Source organism: Microcebus murinus, chromosome 12 (assembly GCF_040939455.1).
Source record: "Microcebus murinus isolate Inina chromosome 12, M.murinus_Inina_mat1.0, whole genome shotgun sequence".
NCBI classification, from domain to species: Eukaryota; Metazoa; Chordata; class Mammalia; order Primates; family Cheirogaleidae; genus Microcebus; species Microcebus murinus.
The window spans coordinates 14954182-14979196 of record NC_134115.1 but is presented as its reverse complement, the minus strand read 5'-3'; the positions used below and the strand labels follow the sequence as shown (position 1 = coordinate 14979196).

The window sequence follows — 25015 nt, the reverse complement described above, 5'->3', positions numbered from 1 at the left end:
TTGAAAATGAGGTTCAAATGACAAACCACTCAAAAAATCGAGTGTTAAATCATGAGGTTGGGACCGTGAAACCTGATCTCCAGGTATTAAGCATTTTTTTTTTTTTTTGAAGAATGGCTTTCACGCATACACAGTATCAGTGGTACTAGATCTTTATAGTAAAGATACAATTTTAATGTGAACTGCATCTGGTGTTCTTTTTGCTGTAATAAATCAAATACATGGAATGAACTGGTGGCAGAATAGAAGTCATCCTCTTTTTTTTGTTTGTTTCTGGCTTTTAATAATCCTGAGATGCATCATGTCAAGCACATGGGGAAGCCCAAGACTGAAACAATAAACAGAATTAGTTTAGGCAAGTTTGAAAGAAAAGGGTGCAAGGAGGAGCTGTTTCCTATGAGGTTTATTGAAATCCAGTATTCAAAATGGTTTTCTTCCTACAATCTTGAAGAATTCTGTTCTTTATTACCATTGAGTTTACAGCAACAGAGGAATTAGCAGAAAGACGAGAACTTCAGAGAATATCGAAAACCCGCAGATAAGAAATGGGATTTTAGCTCTTTAGGTCAAGACTTTATGCTTTCGTAGATACATGTGACCACTGTGAAGAATTTGTGGTGGATTTGGCTAAAGCGGTTCCATAAAAAAGAAATTTCCACACAGAGGGAGTTATGGTTATAATTCTCCATGAGGTTGACATTATATATACCCCTATATTCTACGTTGAAGGCAAAATTTCAGTTTGGACCATGAACCCATGGGAAGTTGCTTCCAAAGCTTAGAGAGCTGTTGGTCACCTAACCCCCTTAATGCCCAACATTTGGTGGTTTGGAGAAATGTAATTGCTACCCAAGCCCTGCCTAGGTTTGGGTGTTCAAGTCCAGCCTCAATTATCACCCAAACCTAGGGCCACTGCCACTTCCTGAAGCCCCTGCTCAGACCTGGTTTCTCAACCCGTTTCAGACCAGGGTTTTCCTTAGTAACATGTGCACATTCTGTATTTTTTGTTCTGTCTCTGCACAGAGGTTTCTGAGGCCTGTCACTGGTGTCTGTACGCCAAATGCCTTTCCCTGAGTATGTTGAATGATAAGATCGTTTTTCTGCCTTTTGACCTCACTATCTCCTGTTACCTTTATGTCAACACTTTCTCCTTGACCTGACCCCTCATCAGCTTAAAACCAGCTTTTGCTTCTAGATTTTGCTTAGCTTGTGTTTTCTGGGGCACCGAGTACTTTTCACTGGGTAATATAAAAGGGAGACAGAGGGAGCCAGGAAGCAGATGTCTCCTGGGTGGTGTGTATCTTTGAGAGCTGGAATTTGAAATCTCTGTATGAAAGGAGCCGTGAATGGGTGTAATTAGTCAGGCTGATGAAGGAGTAGAACCTGGTAAGCAGTTTTTCTTGACTAGCTTAATGAAAAGCATTAGCTATCAGTTTCTGCCTAAACTCGCTGAGGGTAAAACAAGTTTGGGGTTTGAACAAAAGATAAGATTCAGCGTGGGCTTGGACTCCATTCCCAAGAATAAGTTTTGCTTGGGTGGAAGGTTCATCTAAAAAAAATCAATGACTGGTGGTACTTGTTCATGAGTTTTATTTCAGGAGAATTTCAGGAAACATAAGAGGTTCTCGCAAAGGCCCCAACTGGTATTTTGTAACCAAATGTGAGTGTGTTGCTCCTTTTGTTTTCACTCTCTCGAGACAGACACTTTTGCTAGGTCGGTTTTCAGGGCCAAGGGATTTTTAGGGGTTGACTTAAGGTTATCCTCCATCAGCCTGCGTACTCCTCTGGTGGTGTCAGTCTGGCCCGAGGCCTTGAGACCTAGTCACCTCCAAATGACCAGCAAAAAATTAAGCACCTCCTGGAGGGAAAGTTTTCTTGCTGTCAAAGGAATTAAAAAATGACACTCTAGCATCATTTACGACAGCTGACAAAGGCCTTGGAGCCAAATGATATGAGTTTCAACAAAATGCTTTGGTCCAAACGTACCAAGTGGCAGCCTCGCTGGAGCTTGACCACAGCTGTGTGTACTAAGCGTTCTTCATGCAGCAAAACCAAATATGTCAGTGATGAGCTCGAGCCCAGAGTGTAGCCCAAGATGCTGTTTCTTTTTCTGACCCTCAGCAAATAGCCACTGCCTCCAGGGACATCAGATAATCATCTCCTGTGGGATTAAGCAGCATCCCACAGGAGATGGGATGCTCAACTTGACTTTGTTATGTAGCTTTTGGCTTTTTGGTGGAACCAGTGGAAAAAATATCTTAAATTGGGAAACTAGAGAAGGGCTGGGTCCACGGATTTTGTGTCTGTATGTTAGTTGAGTTTGCAAATTATTTTCTTGATGTTACAGGCACAAAAGGGACACATGATCTTGTTTTCTGTCCTATTTGATTAAAATTCAAGTAACTCTTACAAAGAATGTCAAAACCCATTTCTTAAAGGTACAAAGCTTCTAGACAAACCACAGGGTAGAATAGAAAACAAAACAAATCCAGCCTCATTATTTTCCAAGTAGTTAATAACACAAAGGAAAGTCAGCAGGGACAAAAATAGCAGAAGAAAATGTGATTCTTGGGTTCAGATGTTAGAAATGAACACTGACGGAACTTAGCCAATTCTAGAGAAGGACAGAGAAAGGAAACTCTTTTTGAGACTTACTATCTGCTAAGTGTTTCTGCACACATGATCTCAGCTAAACTTCACCTTCAGGCAATTTCTTGTAGATGAGTAAGGTGGCACCTGAAGAGTTTCAGTAACAGACTCACAGCCCAGATATCAAGTGGCAAAGACAAGACTCAAACCCAGGTACTCTGACCTCAAAGCCACTCAAGGACATCTGCCTTCACCCCTCATAACCAGGCACTGGCCACCAACCCCGTGAAAATCCGCAAGAGGTCAGACCCAGTCCTTAGAGTACTCAACACATTATGAAATTCACCTGACCCCAGGCACCCACGTCAATCCATAAATGCTGAAGGGTTGAGGCCATGATTAGGCTGAATCACAAGTTATGAAATCTGCTTTGCTTTAAATCTCTGAGAGTCCAGCCTTCAGCTGATGACTAATTGCCTCATCGATGAACTTTCCCCATTTGCTATTGCTGACAGCAATGACTTGTGAAGTGATTCTTTTAAAACACTCTTTCTTTTTTTTCTTTTGCTTTTTTTTTCCTTACCTTTCTGTGATTTTAAAATACATTTGTTGCTTTAAGCGGGACCCAAAAACATTTTTGTATTTTAAATTTGGATATAACTTAACATATCATTGGCTGTATATTCTAAGGCTATAGCTTTTTCAGCCATCACCAAGATTTAGTTTAGTAAAAAAAATGTTATTACAACACTATCAATAGTACTAGTATAGAGATAATAGCTTCAGGCCTGGGTTTTAATCCTGGACCCACAACTTCTACTCCTATGTGACCTTGGACAAGTTCCATAAACTCAGTCAACCTCAGTTTCCACTCTAAAAGATGACATTAACAACACTATAAAAATACCAATGGCTGCTATTTGGGGGCACTTGTTAAGAGCCAGCTGTTGTGCTTAGCACTCTGCCTACATGAAAAATGAGGATAAGGATGCCCACCTGCTCTGCATCTTCAATCTCCAATGCACGTGGTGCATCTAGCGTAGTGGCTGGCACGTTGTGGTCAGTGGCTGTCAATCCTGTTCTTCTGTCTCCCCCTCAGCTTAGGTCACACTAGGTTGCCAAGCACTCGAGACCTCTGGTTAAAGTCTTCAATGGAACACAGTGGTGCTGGACAAGAGTACATCCATAGTGTGATCAGTGCCAATAACTGTGATCCTTAGCATCCTCATGTGACAGGTTCAAAGCCAGGCTGGCACTTATTTATTATATTACATTCAGAGGTCTGGCCCAGTGAGGGATACTGAGGGTCTCATTATGAAGGGGCGATCTGAGGAACTACTAGTGGGGGGCTCCATTTCTTAGCCTGAGCTTCAGGTTGTTTGTCCTATGTGCAGCAGATATAGACCAGACTTCCCTAATCTTCTCTCTCCCTCTAGGATCACTTACAGCTGCCCATTTGGATAGTCTCCTGGCTACAGAAACAGTAATTTGAGAGAAAAATAATTAAAGGATCTAAAGGAGAGTGTCAGATATAAATGACACTTCCATCTTCCTACTTCCATAATGTCTTCAAATGATCCCATTAGCAATCACCTTGGGATGAGCAACCATGATTACAAAAGATTCATCTCTAGTAATAGAACAAAGGCTTAGGACACAAGGCTCCTCTTCATCATATAACAGCTAGGAAACATTCTGAATCTGGGGGATTACCTTCTTGTGAATTGTATTCTAAGGAAATGCTTCTTAATCATCTTCATTGAAGTACTGACTGGTAGAGAGAGGTCTAAGAGTATATTTCTAAGATTCCTTCTTCCATTGTAAAGTATCTTTTAAATCACAGATTTTATTTTAAATATATGCTTTCGTTATCTAATTCTGTGTAACAACCCACACCAAAAGTTAGTGGCTTAAAACAAGGACAATTTACTTTTTCTCGCTATTCTGTGCTGACGTGGCAGTTTTGTTTATCACGTGGTGTTGGTAGGGCAGGAAGGTCCACAGTGGTCTCTTGCCTATGGCAGGTAGTTGGGGATTGCTGGCTGGAGATTCAGCTGGGATTGCCAGGCGAGGGTCTCCGTTCTCCTCCATGTGGGCTTCTGTACATGGACGCTTGTGCTTCCTCACATCATGGAGGACTCGCTATGGTCAAACTCATTGTAGCAGGCACAACAGTGAAAGCTACCAGGCCTTCTTAAGGCTCAGGTTCTAGAACTGGTGCAGTCTCACTTTCCCTGCATTCTGTTGGCTTAAAAAACAGCTTAAATTCAAAGTGAAGAGATTACACGAGAGCATGAAAACAGAGTGGCACAGTTTATTGGAGGCCACCAAAGTAAGAGTCCACTACAACTTGGGAATTTTGTACACAGTTGCAGAATGCATCTATTATATGTCATAAAAATATACTCCTCAAGTAGTCAAGTAAAATTAACTCTTAGGAAAGTCGTGGCAATATGCATTCCAAGGTTTCGCTTATCTCTGGCACACTGCCCTGGACATGCCACTTGGGAAGTAAGTTCCAGGCTTTTCTTCTTTTCTCAGCTGTCAGGTTGGGTCTTGGGACTCAGTAGGGCTGATGTGGGGGGAGAGCAGGATACAGTTTTGATGGTTAGTCTGTGTATTTATCTCACTGAGTGTGCATCTGTGACTGAATCGCAAAGCCAAATACAAGTGATTTTTATTGATGCTGGTGTCTGTGTTTTCATCCTTTACCCACGAAAGTGAGAGTTATGAATTAGAACATGCAGAAGTATGGGAACGACCTTGTTGTATTAAGATGTCCAGGGACATCTTAATGTAACTTAATTTGGCCCAGCTAATATATTCTACTTTTAAACAACCAATTTTTACCCACATGGGTTACATTAAAACTTTCTTTTTTTTAAGAGGTGAACTTAGGCCAGTATGATAGCAAGATGGATAGAGACTAGGAGGGCCATATCGTGCAGTTTTAGTAACTCAGTCTGATTCATTTCCTTGATGGTGGAGGAGTTTTTCACTATAAGCAGTAATAAGGGTACTTTGAAATAGCACAGCAGCCGGAAAACAAATCATATATCTAAATGCATCTGCCCTTGTTTCAGGTCAAAGTCTGCAAATTATCCAAAGGACATTTTTCTTGCTTAAGTTATCTGAGCTCTGCCACTGAGCAGGGTTGTAGATTACAGTTCTGCAGAGCCCAGGGAGACAGAGGCCCCGAGCGGCACAGAGCTGCGTGCAGCGCCCTGGTTAGCCTGAGCTCTGTCTCTCACATCTTAAACTTTCTGTGTAAGACGTTCCGTCTGGCATGTTCCCAAAACTAACAGTGCCAACTCTGAAACCTGACTCCTAAAAAGTAGAATTAAATGTCTGCCTCCCGCCTTCCATATTTTATTAACAAAAAGTTTCAAACATACAGAAAAGTTAAAAGAATGGTTCTGCGAACACTCATATACCTGCCTGGACCCTACGATCAAGAATCTCCTTATCAGTTCTTCGGTCCCTCTGTTTTTAGAATCATTTCAAATAAGCTGAAGACAACAGGACACTTCAACAAGTATAAACTAGAGTTTTGTATTTGCTGTCCTTCCTCCCTTTCTTTTCTTTTCTTTTTTTTTTCTTTTTCTCTCCTCTCTTCCATTCTCCCTCCCTTTCCTTTTTCCTTCTCTCCCTCTCTTTGGAGATTAAAGTTACATGCAATGAAATACACTAGCCTTAAATGTAGTATTCCATGAGCTTTGACAGATCCACACCCCCGTGTACCCTAACTCCTGCGAAGTTCCAGGACATGACTGTCACCCCATTAATGTCCCTCCTGTGTCTTTCCATTCAGCCCCCTCCAACAACCCTCCCCAAGAGGCAATCACTGTTCTGATTTTCCAAAACCATAGATTCATTTTTCACCTGTTCTAGAGCTTCATATAAATGGAATCATACAGTATATGCTCTGTGTGACAACTGGGCTCCTTTAATCCATGGTAAAAATCTCACACAATGGGACTGTGCCGCGTGCTAGATGCAGAGGCAGCTAAGCTTAGAGCCTCTGCTCCTTGTGCTGCCTCGCAGGAGGAAGAAGTGTCGCTCTAGGAGTCAGCTCTGACTGCTGAGCACTTTGGGGGCAGTCAGCCCTGTGTCCTTATTTCAGTGTCCCCAAAAGCCTGCAGCAGCTTCTCCCGGACGACATGGATGTGGACGTGCGGGTCAGCGTGCGACAGAGATAGGAAGGGCCGGCACACCCATGCAGACACTCGGAGTCCCAGGCGCCGTGTGTTTATCAGCAGGCCTGCCTTTGTGTCTGTGAATTGGCCTCCATTTTATTGATTTTATTCTGATTGTTCCACGAGACAAAGGAGGAAATAGTTTGCCTCAAAGCGTGCAGTGTATTCCAGCGGGGCGGGGGACGGGCATCTCTGGGGCAGGCTGGAGATTCTTGGCCCACCAGGGAGACGCTGCTCATTCTGCTTCCAAGGCAGAAAAAGAAGAGGCCACCTGTGGGAGCTGAAGTTATCTTTAAGAGGCTTGCCCAAATCCACAGAGCTCTTGACAACGAAAAGCAGGTCACCTTACTGTACTAAATGTAGTACATTTAGGGAAAAAGAGAGGACAACACAGTCAGAATGTGCCCCACGAGGCCTCTCAAACCAAGTGTTGCAAGGAGATAGCAACACGTTGTTAAATCCAGAGGGCCAACTGTGCAGTGAGCATGTTCCCAAGTCTGGGCCACTCAGGGTTATTCCACCAAGCTAAAAGACTACCAGGTGCCTGGCAATTGCTTGCACTGGTGAGACCCCACACTTGGAGGGGTTTGTCCGCATTGCACACCCTCATTAATCCAAGAAGCTGCAGCTCCAGTGCCTTGAATGCATTCCAGCTGTGAACTGGTTCTCTTTGTTTTACATCTCACATGCTTAATTTAATAGGGCACAGTTTGTATAACCAGGCCAGCAGCAATCACACTTATCTCTACTAACAGATTATTTTATTTAGCTCTGTAAGTTAATGGGACAGTCTGCTGAGCTATGACAAAGTTTAGCAATTTTGGGGGGCTTATTGCAGCTCAGCCATCCCGAGTTTCTGTTCTGTCTCATTACATGGACTCTTCAGACTCTACCCAGCAAATAACAGGAAGATTCCTCCATCCTACCCACCAGCCTCCTCCTAAATATCTTACTTGAACTTCCTACTGCTCCTGGCCAAGAGCAAGAGACTTCTTTCAGTTTTACAGCCTGGGCATGTGCAATTATCATGGAAGCAATAGTTCATCTGCAGAAATCTTCCTGTGAAGCCTAACTTCTAAATATATCTAGCATGAGTGATGACAGATATCACATTAATAAATTGCCATATGTATCTCAAAACAACAGTGAACTATCAATTATCTCTAATATTGTCTATAATGACTTCAAACACCAAACAAGACTGGGAACACAATTCATAAGCCTTTCCCTCTAATTAGCTACAGACAAACCTTCACAGATAGTGGGAAATTGGACAGGCATCAGAGAAGATAACGACAGATGCCACTTGGCTCAGCTGGAATCAAATCACAAGAAAACATATAGGTCTGTGATTCAGAAGCTTATCCAAGCAATAATGGGAAAAATATAGCCCTTAGATAATAGGGCAACCTGAGACAATAAGCTACACAACTTACCCTATTCAGGACAAAGAGAAGGAAGTGAAGGGTGGGGAGATAGCAGGATATTGACAATAAGAAAGACAAAAGGACAGGAGGTCAGTGGACTTTGTACTTTTTTTAACATCTTTTTTTTTTTTTTAATGTCTTTTAAATTAAAGACATACTTTGCAATTTTCCAGCCCTAACTTTTAAGCAATGATTTGGATGCAGAGATTTCCACTTTCTCTGAATCTGGAGATGCTGCCTGGATGTGATTTGAGAAGTGGGTTGGTTTGGAAGTTCTGGCACTTTTGATCCATTACCTGTCTGGGTGCCAGTGCCAGGCCCCGATGAAAGTCTTTTTAAATTCCTTCTCCCTGGAACTATTCTTCCCAAGCAGCTCTCCTCTTCTCCTACTTTTCGTCCCGCCATCCAAATACCCGAATGCTAGGGGAGGGACAGCGATTTTTCCACATTCCTCTGGAGCTGGTGGCCTGGCACCCACAGCCACAGTGAAGAAAACCGAGGTCAGAAAGGCAGGGCCTGCCTATGGGGCTCCTTTAGCTTCTTGGTAAGGTTTTATGGCTTTTAAACTGGTGCTTATTGTCTCTTTAAATGTTAAAGAGAGAAGTCCTCTTGAACCCCTGACGGCATTCAATTATGGTCATGATTATAAAATGTCTCAGCTCTTTGGGGAGTGTGAGCAAATCAATAGAGTGCTGAGAGGAGGAAGCTCAGTGCTCAAGTCTTGCCCTGCAGCCTGTGCTGCTTTGCCTGTCTCACCACAGGGCAGACCTGTGAGTGCCAGGGCCTTGCCCGCTGGGTACAGGGGCTTTGAGGAACTATGACCTGACAATGAAGGACAAAAAAATTGTGCCCTAAAATCTTTAACTCATTTGGTGAGATTTTTTTTTTAAAGGGTGCGATGGGGCATTCATCTATGTTGCTCACTTGCAGAAGCCTGTGTTGATTTCTAAGTAAAGTGTTCCTAGGATCTTAGGCTGCCCCCATTTGGATAAGCCTCTCCCTTTCTCTCTCCCTCTCTCACTGTCTCTCTCTCCCGCCCTCCCTCCTCCCCCACCCCCACTCCTGCACATGCACTTTTGTTTTTCTGTTCAGATGAGTTCTCTGGGAAATGAACCAAGGTTTGTTTGTGTGTGTGTCTGTTTTTCTGAACAAGGCAACTCTGGCTAAGCACGTGGCTACAGTTTTTGAAGAAATTATTTAGGTACTTTAAAGATAGCAGGGCGATTTCAACACTGGGGTGAACGTGCATGCGTTCATTCGTTGAATGACTGGTTGCCCACTGTTTGTGTGCCAGCGACGGCACAAGAGTGGAAGCTCCGTGCAGGTAGGGACTTTGCTCTCCTTTGCCCACCGCTGTGTCTCCAGTGCCGGAAGCCCTGCCCAGCACAGAGCAGGTGGTCAGAGGCACATGGATGGATAGAGCAAGCAGTGAGGGGGGTTCAAAGCACGTTTTTTTCTCCCCAGGGCTGTAGCCCAGTTCTAATGACTTGCAAGACCCCCAAATTGGAAGGAAAGAAGTAATTTCGTGATATTTGGCCTCCGTGCCATGTCTCTAAAGTAATCTAGCATCCTCCAGCACTCTGCGCTATCTCACTACATTAGACAGCCCTGAAATGGAACTGGCAGCGTGAAAATGCATTGGAAAGGTCTGCTCATCTAAAATAAATAGAAACATCATCAAAATGCCTTTTTTTTTCCTCTGTGACTTATGACTGTACTTATACATAAATGACCTCCTACTATACACTTTACGAGGAGGGATTAAACTTGAAGAGAGACATTTTAAAGCCCCAACATCAGGATATCTCAGCAAAATGCTTGTTCTTCTGCCTCTCTCTAGGAGTGGCTCATGGTAAAAAGGATGGTGAGGATGAGGATGAGGACTAGGACAGGTGAGAGTAAATGGTCAGTGACAAGAGAAGGTGGCCCCTGGGAGCCCCATGCCAGTAGCTGAGAGTTTGGAGCAGGAAGAATGGGCGTGCAAAGTAGTCCCTTCCTGGGACTGCTCATCTGACCTTTCCTGGAGTCATGGCCACACCTCTGAGAGAGGTGTTCTTATTATTATGCACATCATTAGTCATCAGCCCATTCAACATGTGCAGCAAGCAAGGCCAGGGGGGCCAGACAGCTGACAACTGGAGGAGCCAGCCTGGAGCCCTTCTGTGCCCAGGTCCTTAACCACCACGCCTGCCACGTGGTGGGTGTTGCTGATTCCTGCTCCAGGGCCTGTTACACCAGTCACCAGGGTCACACACCTGTTGTGTGGTATGAGTCCCTTGAGTGCTGGCACCTCTTGTTCTGTCCCTGGACAAAAGTAGCATGAGGTTGAGAACGGTGCCTGAGCCTGGGCGTGATGGGTGCCTTAGGACTCAGAAGTGTAGGATGGGGAAGCTAGCCGTCCTCACGGACCACTTCCTCGGGGCTGTTCCGCCTGACCATTTGTGTGTCAGTCATCACTCTTGCTGGCCGGGCGTGGTGAACTCCATCTTGCACCTCCCACACAGGGTTCTGAGGAAGGTGACAGAAATGCCAACAGGTCTGTGAGCAGGAGACCAAGGTCTCTATCAAACCAAGCACTTTGTAGCCATGGCAGCCACAGCTTAGCTCGGGGTAGGCAGAAGACCAGCCCCACTGACTTGTGCATAGGGCTCCCTTGACTTGCAAGGAAACCTGGAGGCAGAACAACCTCTAGGATAAGGCAAAGATGAAAGGTCCTATTTGCTACAGCCTTTTCTTTCCATATCATCAATAGTTGGCCTGGAAAACCATCTTTATGTTACATGGATTGTTTTTGTAATGCTTCAGTTCTGGCTATAGATGTGCCCATCACCCAAATAGTATTCATAGTACCCATTAGGTTGGTTTATGTCCCTCCCCTTGTTCCCCCTCCCTGCTTTGTACCCCTTAATAGTTTGTGGGGAAAAAAAATAAAGTGTAACCTGACCAGACAGAGTCCACATGCTCAAGACTTCTTGGACATGGCTCTAGGCCACGGTCCCCAAACTTGGCTCAGAATAAACCTCTTTAAATTGAAAGAAAGGAAGGAAGGAAGGAAGGAAGGAAGGAAGGAAGGAAGGAAGGAAGGAAGGAAGGAAGGAAGGAAGGAAGGAAGGAAGGAAGGAAGGAAGGAAGGAAGGAAGGAAGGAAGGAAGAAAGAAAGAAAGAAAGAAAGAAAGAAAGAAAGAAAGAAAGAAAGAAAGAAAGAAAGAAAGAAAGAAAGAAAGAAAGAAAGAAAAAGAAAATTGTCTTTATAAGACAGATGCATCTCTTACGAAAATGCTTTTGAGCCTCTGTCACCCTTTTGGGAAATGACTGTGGCTAATGAGCTTTGCCAAACCACATAGAGGCAGCTTGACTGGTCAGGCAACATCTGAATTCTGGGCTTGCAAAGTCTCCACTTCTCTCCCAGAACTGGCATTCCAGGGCGCCTTCCATTTTCTGAAGAATGTATTCATCTTACCAGTTGTTTGTGGTTTTCCAAGTGATGTTGTGATATTGTGTTTATGGCTGGCTTCACACACTTGGGTGAAGTAGACCTTTCTCTTTGGACAGGTGGACCTTGTTCTTACTAGGTACATACTCAGACATGAAGGATTTTTAAGCTACATTGCAGCTCAAAAGTTACTGAAGAAAGAGGATTTTTTTTAGTGTTTTCAGTTTATTTCTGAACAAAGACATGCTTTACTAAGATATGGAAATTTGTCTTCAGTGACAACAAAGTCTAGTGTAATACAAATGTGCTTTTTGTGGGTGACGTGAGCACTGAGATTTGGTGGAGGTGGGGCTGGTGATTCTCAACCGTAGTGCACGGTTCCTTTTGGAAGGACGTCCGCATGAATGTCTACTTCACCACATTGGGAGACACTAGACGTGTTTATCTAAAGATGACCAGGAGTAGTGACTTGCTTCAGAAAATTCTAATAACCTAGATATTTCTTTTTTTCTTTTTCTTACCTGATTCTCCATCAAAAGCTGAATGTATATGTCAGAACAAAACATAGGTACAGTGTGCCTAAAATATGCAAGGGGATGCACAGAGGACTCCACACAGGAGTGATAGGTTTTAAATTTGCGCCTCCAATATCAATATAACTTTTAGCAGTCTGTCATGCTACCCATCCTTATCATTTTCTTTTTTTTCTCTCTCTCTGGACAGTCGGGGGGACACCTGCCCTCCCTCCAGCCATGTCCCACTTTCTGGTCTGGTGTTCTCATCCCTGCAACTGTGTCATTGAGTGCCAATGCCCACAGTTTGAGTAACACATTTGAATATGGGCCAGGAATTTGAACCAACCGAGTTTTGAAAATAGCATGTCATAGGACCCTGTATCATTTACATAGGGATTGCGTTTCTAATTCCTGTCACTCGTATGGAGGCAATAGATTAGGGCTGTTTAGAAAATCCAAAAAGACTTGATTTAAAAATATCTATCAGGAACCAGTGTAAAGGAGGGGGTCATGTTATGTGAAAGGCCTACTTTTGGGACATCTCAAGCAAAAGGAATATCTCATAGCTCCATCTTTCCCACGAAACACAGCACCAAATGCAGTTATTCTTTTGCTAGAAATCAGACCAGTTTTGTTAGTGTCAGGAAAGGAAATGCTCCCTTCCCCATAGCCATGGTCACATTCAGAATGTTAGCACTGGTTCGGACCTGAAAGGTCATCTAGAATACTCCTTCTTCATTTAAAAGATAAGAAAACTATTCAAGGGGAGAGTGACTGGTCCAAGGTCTCGTAGGTAATAAATAGCAGAGATGGGACTAGAAACCAGTCTGTTTCTGCTCCATGACTGTTTCTGCCCTGAACCTCTCTCCTAACCTTCCTGAGGTGAAGGATTTGGGGTCTTTCTGTACATGTTCCTTGGGTTGAGAGTGAAGAAAGGACATTCTTCAACTTTTCATTCTTAAACTCCAAAATCCCATGAATAGCCCTAAGAATACTATGTGGACATCAAGGGCTGAATTCTGTGGATTCGTTTTTCCTTTACACAGCATCTGTGTCTCTCAGAGGTTGTGATGGCCACAGCAATTCTCAGGTGCACAAAAGCAGGCTGCATTTTAGAGGCGTGCTTTGGGAAGGCTGTACAGTGTTATTTAAAAAATATTTGTGCTTGTGAGTCTAAATATAAATTGCCAGGTTTTTTCAGTGATCGGATCATGAATACCACCTTCTCTGGTTACTGAGTAGGAAAGGAAGCCTTCTCAGTGCCTCTGAAATAGCAGGAACAACCTGGATAAAATTTACAGCAAAGGTGTGTAAATTTATTACTTTTATTAATAAAAGTAATAATTTTATTAAATTTTTTATTAATTTATTTAAAATTTCTTTCTCCAAGTCTTCAATTAAAAAGTTTTCAACAGCTAAAAAACATCTATCAATTTGAGTACAAAAACTTTTTTTCACGTTTTTAAAATTTCAGAATATTATGTGAGTACAAATGTTTTGGTTACATGGATTGCTTTGGTACTGCTTAAGTCAAAGTTATAAGTGTGCCCATTACCCAGATAGTGTACACTGTACCCGTTAGGTGTGAATTCACTCATCACCCCTCCCCATCCCACCTGCATGGTTTCCATTGAGTTTTACTTTCACCTGTGCACATGAGTGTTGATCGGTTAGTTCCAATTTAATAGTGAGAATATGTGGTGTCTGTTCTTCCATTCTTGCAATATTTCACTTAGGAGAATGGTCTCCAGTTCCATCCAGATTGTTGCAAAAGGTATTAATTCATTTTCTATGGCTGAGCAGTACTCCATGGTGTACATATATCACATTTTATTAATTCACTCATGAATTGATGGGCACTTCGGTTGATTCCATATCTTTGTGATTGTGAATTGTGCTGCAGTAAACATGCTAGTGCAAATGTCTTTTGGATAAAATGACTTTTTTTCCTTTGGGTAAATACCCAATAGTGGGATTGCTGGATCAAATGGTAGGTCTACTTTTAGTTCTTTGAGGAATCTCGATATTATTTTTCATAGAAGTTGTACTAGTTTGCAGTTGTACCAACAGTGTATAAGTGTTCCTTTCTCTCTGCATCCATGCCAGCATCTATTGCTTTGGGACTTTTTGATAAAACAGTGGGATTAGTGATATCTTGTGGTTTTGATTTGTATTTGTCTGATGATTAGTGATATTGAGCATTTTTTCATATATTCATTGGCCATTAGTCTTTCTTCTTTTGAAAAGCTTCTGTTCATGTCTCTTGCCCACTTTTTAATGGGGCTGTTTATTTTTTCTCTCGCTGATTTGCTTGCTTTTTTGGTAGATTCTTGTTATTATCCTTTTGTCAGATGTATAGCATGCAAATACTTTCTCCCATTCCGTAGGTTGTCTATTTGCTCTGTTGATTGTTTTCTTGGCTGTGCAGAAGCTTTTTAATTTAATCATGTCCCATTTATTTATTTTTGTTATTGCTGTGATAGACTTGGGGTCTTATTCATAAATTATTTGTCTAGGCCAATATCTAGAAGAGTTTTTCTAACATTTTCTTCTAGAATTCTTACGGTTTCATGTCTTATATTTAAGTCAGTTATCCATCTTGAATTGATTTTTGTGAGTGGTGAGAGATATGGATCCTGTTTCAATCTTCGACATGTGACTAACCCACTAGTGTAAAATCACCCAAAAGCTAAATTCAGAGCCCATATAATAATAGCTCAAGAGGTAAAACAAAACAATTAAGTTTTACTCAACAGGATGAACAGAAATGCATCCCACTTATTTCAATAAACGTGAATGGCTTGAATTCCCCACCCAAGAGACATAGGCTGGCTGAATGGATTAAAAAATACAAGCCAAATATCTGCTGTCTCCAGGAAACACATATAATCTGGAAAGACTCAGTCAAACTCAAAGTGAAGGGATGCAAAAAAATATTCCTCACAAATGGAAGTCAAAAGAAATCAGGTGTAGCCATTCTCATATCAGATAACATAGACTTCAAATCAATAATTGGAAAGAAAAACAAAGATGGTCATTATACTATGGTAAAGGGATCAATTCACCAAGAAGATATACAATCCTAAATATTTATGCATACAACACAGTTGCACCCAGCTTCATAAAACAAACCCTATTAGATCTAAACAAAGTGATAAACAGCAACATCGTAATTGCTGGAGACTTCAAGACCCCACTGACAGAACTGGACAGATCCTGTATGCATAAAATAAATAAATAAACACTGGAATTAAATGGGACTCTAGAGCAAATGGGCCTAACAAAAATTTACAGAATATTCTACCCCAAAACTACTGAATATACATTTTTCTCATCAGCACATGGAACATTCTTTAAGATTGATCACATCTTAGCTCACAAAAAAATGTCTGAAAAAATTTAAAAAAATAGAAATTATACCATGGATCTTCTCAGATCATAGTGTAATAAAATTAGAAGTCAGCTCCAACAGAAACTCTCAATTCTGCACAAAGGTGTGGAAATTAAACAAGCTACTGCTAAACAATTATTAGCTCAAGGAAATTAAGGTATAAATCCAAAGAGTCCTCAAACTAAATGACAAAGCAGACACAAATTATCAAAATCTGTGGGATTCAGTAAAATTTATAGCCTTAGATGCCTACATCAAAATGACAGAAAGATCACAAATCAAAAATCTAATTAATCATCTCAAGGAACTAGGAAGAGCAAACCAATTCCAAACCCAGCACAAGAAAAATAACTAAAGGCAGGGCAGAACTAAATGAAATAAAGAACAAAACAAAACAAAACAAAAAAATACAGAAGATTAATGAAACAAAGAGTTTGCTCTTGGAAAAGATAAAACAAAATTGATAGACTTCTCACTAGATTAACCAGATATAGAAAAGAAAGGACCCAAATAAGCTCAATCAGAAATGAAAAAGGAGACATTACAACTGATACCACAGAAATACAAAATGTCATCTGTGAATACTATGAAAATTTCTATGCCCATAAACTCAAAAACATTGAAGAAGTAGACAAATTCCTGGAAGCACACAACTTCCCATGGCTCAATCAGAAAGAAACAGAATTCATGAACAGACCAATTACAAGCAACAAAATTGAAGCAGCAATAAAATATCTTCCAACAAAAAAGTCCCAGACCAGATGGTTTCACAGCCAAATTTTATCAGACCTACAAAGAAGAATTGGTACCCATACTGCAGAAATTATTTCATAGAATTGAGAAGAAAGGAATCCTTCCCAACTCATTCTACTAAGCCAGTATCATCTTGATACCTAATCCAGGAAAGGACATAACATAAAAAGAAAAGTATACACCAGTATACCTTAAGAATATGATGCAAAACTCCTCAGTAAACTGAATTAAGCAGCACATCAAGAAAATAATCCACCACAACCAAGTGGGCTACATCCCAGGGATGCAAGGATGGTACAACATACATAAATCCATAAATGTGATTCACCACATAAACAGAAGCAAAAACATAGTTTATATGATCATCTCAATAGATGCAGAAAAAGCATTTGACAAAATTCAGCACCGTTTTATGATAAAAGCACTTTAAAAATAGGCATAAATAGAACATACCTCAAAATTATAAAAGTCATATATGACAAGCCCACAGAAAACATCATACTGAATGGGGAAAAGTTGAAAGCATTCCCACCATGTGGGGGATGGTCATGCTAGAGACTCAGACTTGTGGGGGGAAGGGGGGAAAGGGCATTTATTGAAACCTTAAAATCTATATCCCAATTATATGCTGGAAAAAAAAAATAACTGGAATAAGAAAAGAATGCCCAATGTCACCACTTCTATTCAACATAGTGATCAAAGTCCTAGCCAGAGCAATCAGGCAAGAGAAGGAAAGTAAGGATATCCAAATGGGGAAAGAGAAGATCAAACTATTGCTCTTTACTGATGATATGATCTTATATCTAAAAAACCCCAAAGATTCCACCAAGAAACTTCTGGAATTAATAAATAAATTCAGCAAAGTCTTGGGCTATAAAATCAATGTACACTAGTCAGTAGCATTCCTATACACCAACGATAGTAAAGCTGAGAACCAAATCAAAGACTCAATACTTTTCACAATGGCTACAAAGAAAATAAAATACCTAGGAATATATTCAACCAAGGAGGTAAAAGATCTCTAAGAAAGAGAACTACAAATAACCGAGGAAGGAAATTGGAGATAATGCAAACAAATGGAAAAACATATCATGCTCATGGGTTGGCAGAATCAACATTGTTAACATACCCATACTACCTAAAGTGATTTATACACCCAATGCAATCCCCATTAAAATATGAACATCATTTTTTGTGGATCTAGAAAAAACAAAAAATAATTCTAGGCTTCATTTGGAACCAGAAAAGGGCCTGAATAGCCAAAGCAACTTAAGCAAAAGGGACAAATCTGGAGGCATCATTTTACCAGACTTCAAGCTATACTACAAGGCTATAGTAACCAAAACATCATAATACTGGCACAAAAATAGAGACATAGACCAATGAAACAGAACAGAGAACCAAGATATAAAACAATCCACATATTGCCATCTGATCCTTGAAAAAGTAGATAGCAGTATACACTGGGGAAAAGACACCTTTATTCAATAAGTGGTGATGGGGAGAAACTTTTTTTTTTTTTTGCAAGCATCCAGAAGTAACACATCGATCTACAGGACAAGTGAGCAGGTACCAGGAGGAAAGTAACTCATTGTATTAATGAACTTCATACAGTCAGCTCACATTTTGACCTAGAAATAAAATTTCAAAGTAGAACATATTAAATAGAATGGAATTTTCTCAAAGAAACTGTGTAATTACAGGTTGCATATGTGATTAAGGTTTCCACCCCCAGCAAATAATGTACAGATAGAACCCCCCAAACGAGGAGATAAATATAAAATACTGTAGTCCTGTTATAATTTTTAAAATGTAAACAATGCTTTAAGTCCTATAAAAAAGCATAAATGTACCCTATTTAATAATTATATAAGAAATCTCAAACTATTATGAAGAGCATATTGATTTTCATCTGTTGTTTATAACCCACTTTTTCCAAAATATTTCACTCCCTAAAGTGCAGTAGTTGTGGTGGCTCAGAGAGAGAGCTAACCCCTGTACAGCCCAGGGCCTGGACCCCCACTTTCCTCCTCCTGCTTCTTCTCAAGGTATGTCTGGACCATGATTCCTGCTGCTCAGAGTGCTCAGGAACTTACTAGATCCACTCTTCTATTGAAGTATAGATGCATGTTGTTTTAGTAGTATCACTTTGTACTAGTTGAATCTAAGGACTGCCATCAGTACTATCAGTGTTTTATACTCTAAGGATCTTTGTCTTTTTCCTACCATGAGAAGGCAGGAAACTTCAAAAATTTCTCATGTGTTCTTCTTTGAACAACTCCAATATGTGCTGCAGGAACATGGGAATTAATGTGAGTCTGTGCATCTGTTTGTTTCGCGGGAGTTCGAGAAAAAGAGAGGAGAAGTGAAAATTTTTAGGATTGGAGATAGGATTTGGGATGCATTTTTGTTCTCTGTGTTTGATACTTTTGGGGGAAATCTGAGTTTTTGTAAATAATGATTATACAATGGTTTTTCAAATAAATGCAGAAATAAATCTTTAGGTTATCGTAATGGAAAGGGAAGTAGGCAAACTAATCCATAGAACTAACAGTAGAAGTATAGGGATGATGAAGGTCATTCCAGCTAACTCTTTCCCCTCAACCTTTGGGTGCCTTGTCTGGGAATCCTGTCCTCTCCTTCCTGTGTCTCTGAGGCTTTCTCTGTGATAGCAGAGACAGCGTTTGCTCTGATGGCAGAGAATCTCTGATTCAAAATTTATCTCTGAATTTAGTCAAGTCATTCCAACTGACCCTTAGTTATTCCATCTGTAAAATGTGTACAATAAAGTCTGTTGCAGCTTCCATGAGATCTAAATGCAACATTAATTGTCAAGTCATTTACATGGTTTCACATGCATACAAAAAAATTACGCCAGCAGTAGTTTGTTCCTTTCTCCGCCCCAGCCTGTCTCATCAGAGTTACCATGTAACTTCTAGATGAAGGAATTTTCTGATTCTGTTGTGCAGCCCAGCTGAAAATCTATACAAGTAACTATTTTAGTTTAAATTAATTAAAATTCGACAAAATTAAAATTGCGATTTCTTGTTTCAAGTGGCACGAAATACCAGAGCACAGATGAAACATTTCCATCATCACAGAGAAGTCTATAGTACGGTGCTGTTGGCTGTCTTGCAGCTATGACATAGTCATGGCTCATGAAATGTAAACAAAAGTCTCTAGGTAAAGCTTTTCTGGAAGGTGGCTTGAAGTGCAGGGCTGATGTTGTGACCATGGGGTGACTTTGAGGATGGAAGCCATTGGAATGGCATGGAAAAATAAGTTAGGGCTGATTGCTGTTTGTAGATAATCTACAGTTCACCATTTCTCATAATTTCATCATGTTCCACCTCTCCCAGTCTCCACGTTATGATCATCCCAGAACTAAAATACTTATTAGCTCCCTCTTAAATTAGACAAAGTCTTTAATCTCAATGCTTCACGTGTTTTGATGGGAAAGGAGGCCAGCTAGGAGAAGTTGTGTATTCATAGTAGGCAAGAAAATCTTTCCTGCTCTCTCCTGACCCTCATTTGTTCATTCTTGTCTCTCTTCTTTTCTTTTCTTTCCTTTTCTCCCCTCTTCCTTCTTTTCTGTTTTCCTTCTGTCTCTCTCTCTCTCCCTCTCCCTGCCCCTTTCTGTCTCAAATTATCCTGAAGACATTCACTTGCTCTGGGAACAGTGGTCTTTTTGCTGGAACAGGGTAATGCTTCATCAATGAACCTATAGAAATCCCTGCCCTGAGTATTTTACTAAACATATGCATCAACTATTACTGAGCAGCTGTTTTAGGCTGTTCGAAACTAGTGAATCTAAATGAACAATACCTACAATGCCAAAGAGAAGAAGTGAAAAATAATTTCATGGATGCTACAGCATAGTTTAAATATGGAAATATTCCTACTTTTAAACATCTTCTTCTTTGGCCTCTCTTTTTCAATCATAAGTTGTTATGGATTATTTTTTTCCTACCCTGTATGCTAGGCACATGGTGTTCTGAACTAAGAATTCATGAATTCTAATCCTCATTAGTAAATTGGCTTCTTGCCTAACCTTGGGCAGAGGACACACCATGTCTTTAATGCGTTCCTCTAGGAATCACATGCGAGGCTGTAAAAGGTTTAATTATTAATGGAATTTGCAGAGAACTTGCATTGCTGTATAACTCCAGCCAACCTTAATTTTTAATCTTTATAAATACCTTTGAATTTTAATAAGGCAAGTTCACAGCAAGGCAACCATTTATTCTTTAAGCATGGCTTTTAATTTATGGTTTCTTCACATTCTTTGCTTTATCGCCTCTTCTTGCCTCCACTGTAGATGGATTTTTATACTATCTCCCACCAACAAAATATTCTTTCTGCTTATAACAACTGCACTTTTAAAAATGCAGTTGAGAAAATGGAAACTAATTGTTAAAAAGGGCATCTGAATTTTATGTGAATGTTTTCATTCAATCTGTTTCTCCCCTGGTAAACAGAAGGAGATAAAAATGTAGTGATATAACTTCACATAACAAGGTATTATGTGAAGGCATAGGAGCTATTTCTCTCATATTACATATGCTTGTTGACTATTAAGTCAGTGTTTTGAAACTTGCATTATAACTATAGGAATAATCTTATAAATGGTGCTTAGAGTATGAGACTAACTTACATAAGTCTATTTCACTTAAAGTTGAATCTCTGGCTTTACAATGAAAAATGGTGGTAAGTAATGCTGTTATAATCCAATTATTTAAATAAAATGAGAAATGTCTCCATTTTAGTCTATAAATCTCTGACTTTTCTTCTCTTTTATGCTGATATTTTTCTTGCCTGACTTCTGTTCATCAGCCCTTAGCATTAAAGATTTATTTTTTCTGTTAACAAAAGGAGAAAGCAAAGGAGGGTACTGAAAGGCTGCTGACATGGGTATATGAAGGCATTGGACGACAGAAGAAGGCACACACATAAGGGCCAGCGGTGATGGGCACATTCATGAGAAAGAATTTGCTAGGGGAGAATTATCTTTATTCTGGAAGGTTAAACCTAAGTGGGAAATGGAGAAGGATATTGTGTCAAAAGTTCCCTCTGAAGCGGAAGAAAGAAGGTGGTAGACATGTTGAGAGGAAGGAGGTTTTCTCACGGTGACACCCCAAACCTGCTCCATGGTGGGGTTTTAGAGAGCTGTGTGTGTGTACGCGCTCATGTCATTCAATACAGGAACCAGGAATGTGCAAGGAAATGACGTGGACACCAAAGCATGGCTTTAAAAGTCCTAGACGCAGTTAAAGAAGGATGAAATTTTCTGCTTCACCTGAAAGATAGAGGGTAGGACAGTCCCAGGAGAGGAGAGAGGAAAACAAGTTTCTGCCAAAGTGTCTTACAAACCAGTGCCTTTTAATCTCATGAGTGGGTCACAAGAAGTCATCTTTTTTTGAGAAAGTAAAATAAAATAAAGTTGAATTAAATTGAATAAAAAAATATATTACCCTATGGAGGGTAAACATACTTCATGAAATTTCAGGTGTATACTGGCTAGTGTGTACTAGGTTGCAATGTAAAAAGCACTTCTGATTTGGATTGCAATCAAAATCAGGGAATGATATTGTCTGTGTGGTGCTTTAGCATAATTAATCTGGGAGTGTCCGATTGGTGGATTCTACATGGGAGGCTATTGTTTTAATATAGATTAAAAAGGAGGAAGGGTTTTGTCAGGGTGACGGCAGTAAGTGGGGCGAATACGACAGTCATGAGAAATGATGGACGTGGAGTCAATGAGATTTGACCACTGACAGGATGTATATTGTGAAGACAAGGGAGAAACCAAAATCGCTTTTGTTTTAATCTGCACACATGAGTGAACAATGGGAGAAGTGATATGAAGGACACAAACGGGGGATCAGGCTTGGGGAAGCCGAAGACCATTTAATTTCCAGTGCCTTGTATTCAAGGAGCAGAAGAAACATCCAGGGGAAAAGGTTCTAAAGGAAGCTGGAAATGGGAAACCAGGACTCAGGAGAGCCGTGGGGCTGGAGATGTTGACTGAGGGAGATCTGTGTGGAAGGGAGATTTGTAGCTTGAGAAAATGTGTGGTTGTAGCATGAGGAAATGCGTAAAAAAACAGAAAGAGAGAGAGAGAACACCAATGCCAGAATTCTAGGCTTGGGAATGCCTAGAATTCAGGAGCAGCAAGAAAATGAGGAAAAAGGTGAATAAATGAGAGAGAACCAGAGTCACTGAAGTGGGAAGAGGAGAGAAGCTCTGAGGAGCAGGTGAAGGGATCCAATGATGCCGAGAAGTCAAAGAAGATGGCGGCCGAGAGAAAAGGTGTATTTGCCAGGAGAGCCCTGGGGTGACCTTGGAGGGCAGCCTTAGCAGAGCACCTGGGAGGGCTAACTGCTAGGGGGTGAGGAGGCTTGCTGGATGGGCTAGCAGCAAGGGCCCCGAAGCAATGAGTTTGTCAGGGACAGATGGAGAGTGACTGAGAAGACTTGACTTGGTTCTTCTGGTTGACTGGTTCTTCTCCCCTCTGTCCAACTCCTACATTGACCATCCTTGCCAGACTTGATGTATTTTCCACTAAAACTGACCCATCCCCTGCCCCCCTCTCTCAGAGCTCCAGGGTTAGTGGATAGCAATGAGACCAGTCAAGTCACATAACTCCTGGATCTACGAAGACTGAAGGTGATTCTGGGGTTGGCAGGGCTGAAAGGCACGTGAGGAGAGTTTTTGGAAGAAAGGGCCTTCTGGTGCTGTTGGGGTCATGTGTGGGCAGCCGCCCACTGTACCTGTGGTTAGACCGCCTTGCTCGACATGTTTCTCTTTATTCCTTTGTAAGCTGTGTTTATCAGTACACAGCCATCCCCCACCCTTCCCACCCTGCATGATTTTTCACTTTTCTCCCTTTGTAAAAGTAATTTTTAAAGGGGTGTTCCTTTTTCAAAAAGGAAAACTAACTAATCATGGGAGTAAAAAAAAAAAAATCCAGGATGCTTTTGTAGAAATTCAAAGCATTTGTATAAAGTACAGTGAGGCTTAGGGTATTTGCGGCAGTTGTAGAGTAAATGTGGAATCAATATTTGTTGGACTGAAACATGGGAATCTCCTTTAAACCACAAAAAATGTGTTTAGCATCACCTATTACTCATATTAATAGTGATGATAAATGTGAACTTGACACCTACAACTTTGCCTGTAGCTGGCGGGACTGCCTCTAATGCAGGATTGGACTACATCATTTTATATGAAAGGCAAGGAAATAAAAGTGAACCCAGTAAGAGGGTCCTCACCTGTGAAGAATTTCTTTTATTTCGGTAAGTTGCATAGCCATTTCCATAGCAACAGAACATTTTCAGAAAATGAACTGATAACTGTGTTGCATTTGGAATCCCACTTGGCATTTGGATAAAAGTCTAGAATCTTCGGTTCCCCATTATTATCGACAGCAACAATAAACAAACAGAAACACACTCTCTGAGTTAGTTTACTTCTTTTTCAAAATGTGGAACAAAAAAATAGCACACATATTTTTGTACCTGCCTGGCAAAAATCCTAAAAATTTTGCTTAATTCTGCTCAGATTGGAGGATAAAATATACTAGCAACAAACACCAGGGAATGAAATAATACATTTCTGTTGATGAAGTAACAGATTTTGCCTAGTTGTCTTTGGAGGCAATGTTTGCTTTGCTTTTCCTAGTTTTCCTAAGAATACAGATTCTATATAAATATAAGGTGGTTTTGCACTCCATAGTCTCATCCTATGTTGCTTTTTGTTTTGTCTTATTTCAGAATGCATTTGAATATGTTCAAATGCCTGGCCCAAGTTTATAATTTCTGAATTCCCAACTTGTTACATAAAGGTCAGTTGGTACCCTTTGGCTGTTTCTTGTCTTCCCTGTTGGTTGTGGTGCTAGACCAGGAGATGTCCCTTGGAGGTGTTCTCTAGAAGCCTTTTCTGCTTAGGGAAATACTCAGCTGTGTTTAACATTGACCAAGGAGCTGGTCCTTTTAAGATGTCAGAGCAAAGAAAGCTGAAGATATTCTACTATTGGCTACCAGAAAAGAGAAACAAGCTCCTTCTGGCTGGACCCTTCAAACAAACACGTCCATTTCATTTGTAGAAGAACGTGGGAAGTGACATTTGGCTCCGGGGTCTTTGGCAGATTCCCAACATGCATTTTGATGAACAAATGACTCAACAAACAAGAAAACTGAGGTGAAGCTCTTTGGAAGCATACCATGCCAGAGTGGAAGTGACTCGTCTAGGCATTAAAATTGGTAAAATGAATATCTTTATGCCTTTCTAGACTTTAAAACGTTTCTACAATGAACATCTATTACTTTTGTAATCAGACAAAAGGAAAGAAAGAAAAAAAGAAGATAAACAGAACACCAGTTAAAAACAAAACAAAACAAAGAGATCTAATTGCTTTTTTAAGGATGGCATTAATTTACTCGATGACACATTTCTTTAATGTTTTCCTCATTTGCAGCAAGCGATGTTTTAACAGTGTACAATACACATACTCAATGCATTGCTGATAAAAACATTAAGTCAACAAACATTTATTGAGCGCTTATTACATAGCAGGGTGCTTGCTAGGCACGGTGGGGGATTTGTGGATAAATAATACATGAGCCAGGCCCTCAAGGAACTCACTTATGATGCAGGTGGGACCAAATCCATAATTGTTAATAATAAATGGTAGCTTTTAGTGGCAAACTGTT

The 25015-nt window shown here is 40.6% G+C and overlaps 1 protein-coding gene across 4 annotated transcripts in view; it reads left to right on the top strand.

Annotated features, from left to right (window-relative positions):
• Positions 1 to 25015, top strand: part of NTRK2 (neurotrophic receptor tyrosine kinase 2) — a 345071-nt gene that overhangs the window by 196978 nt on the left and 123078 nt on the right. The window lies entirely within an intron of this gene.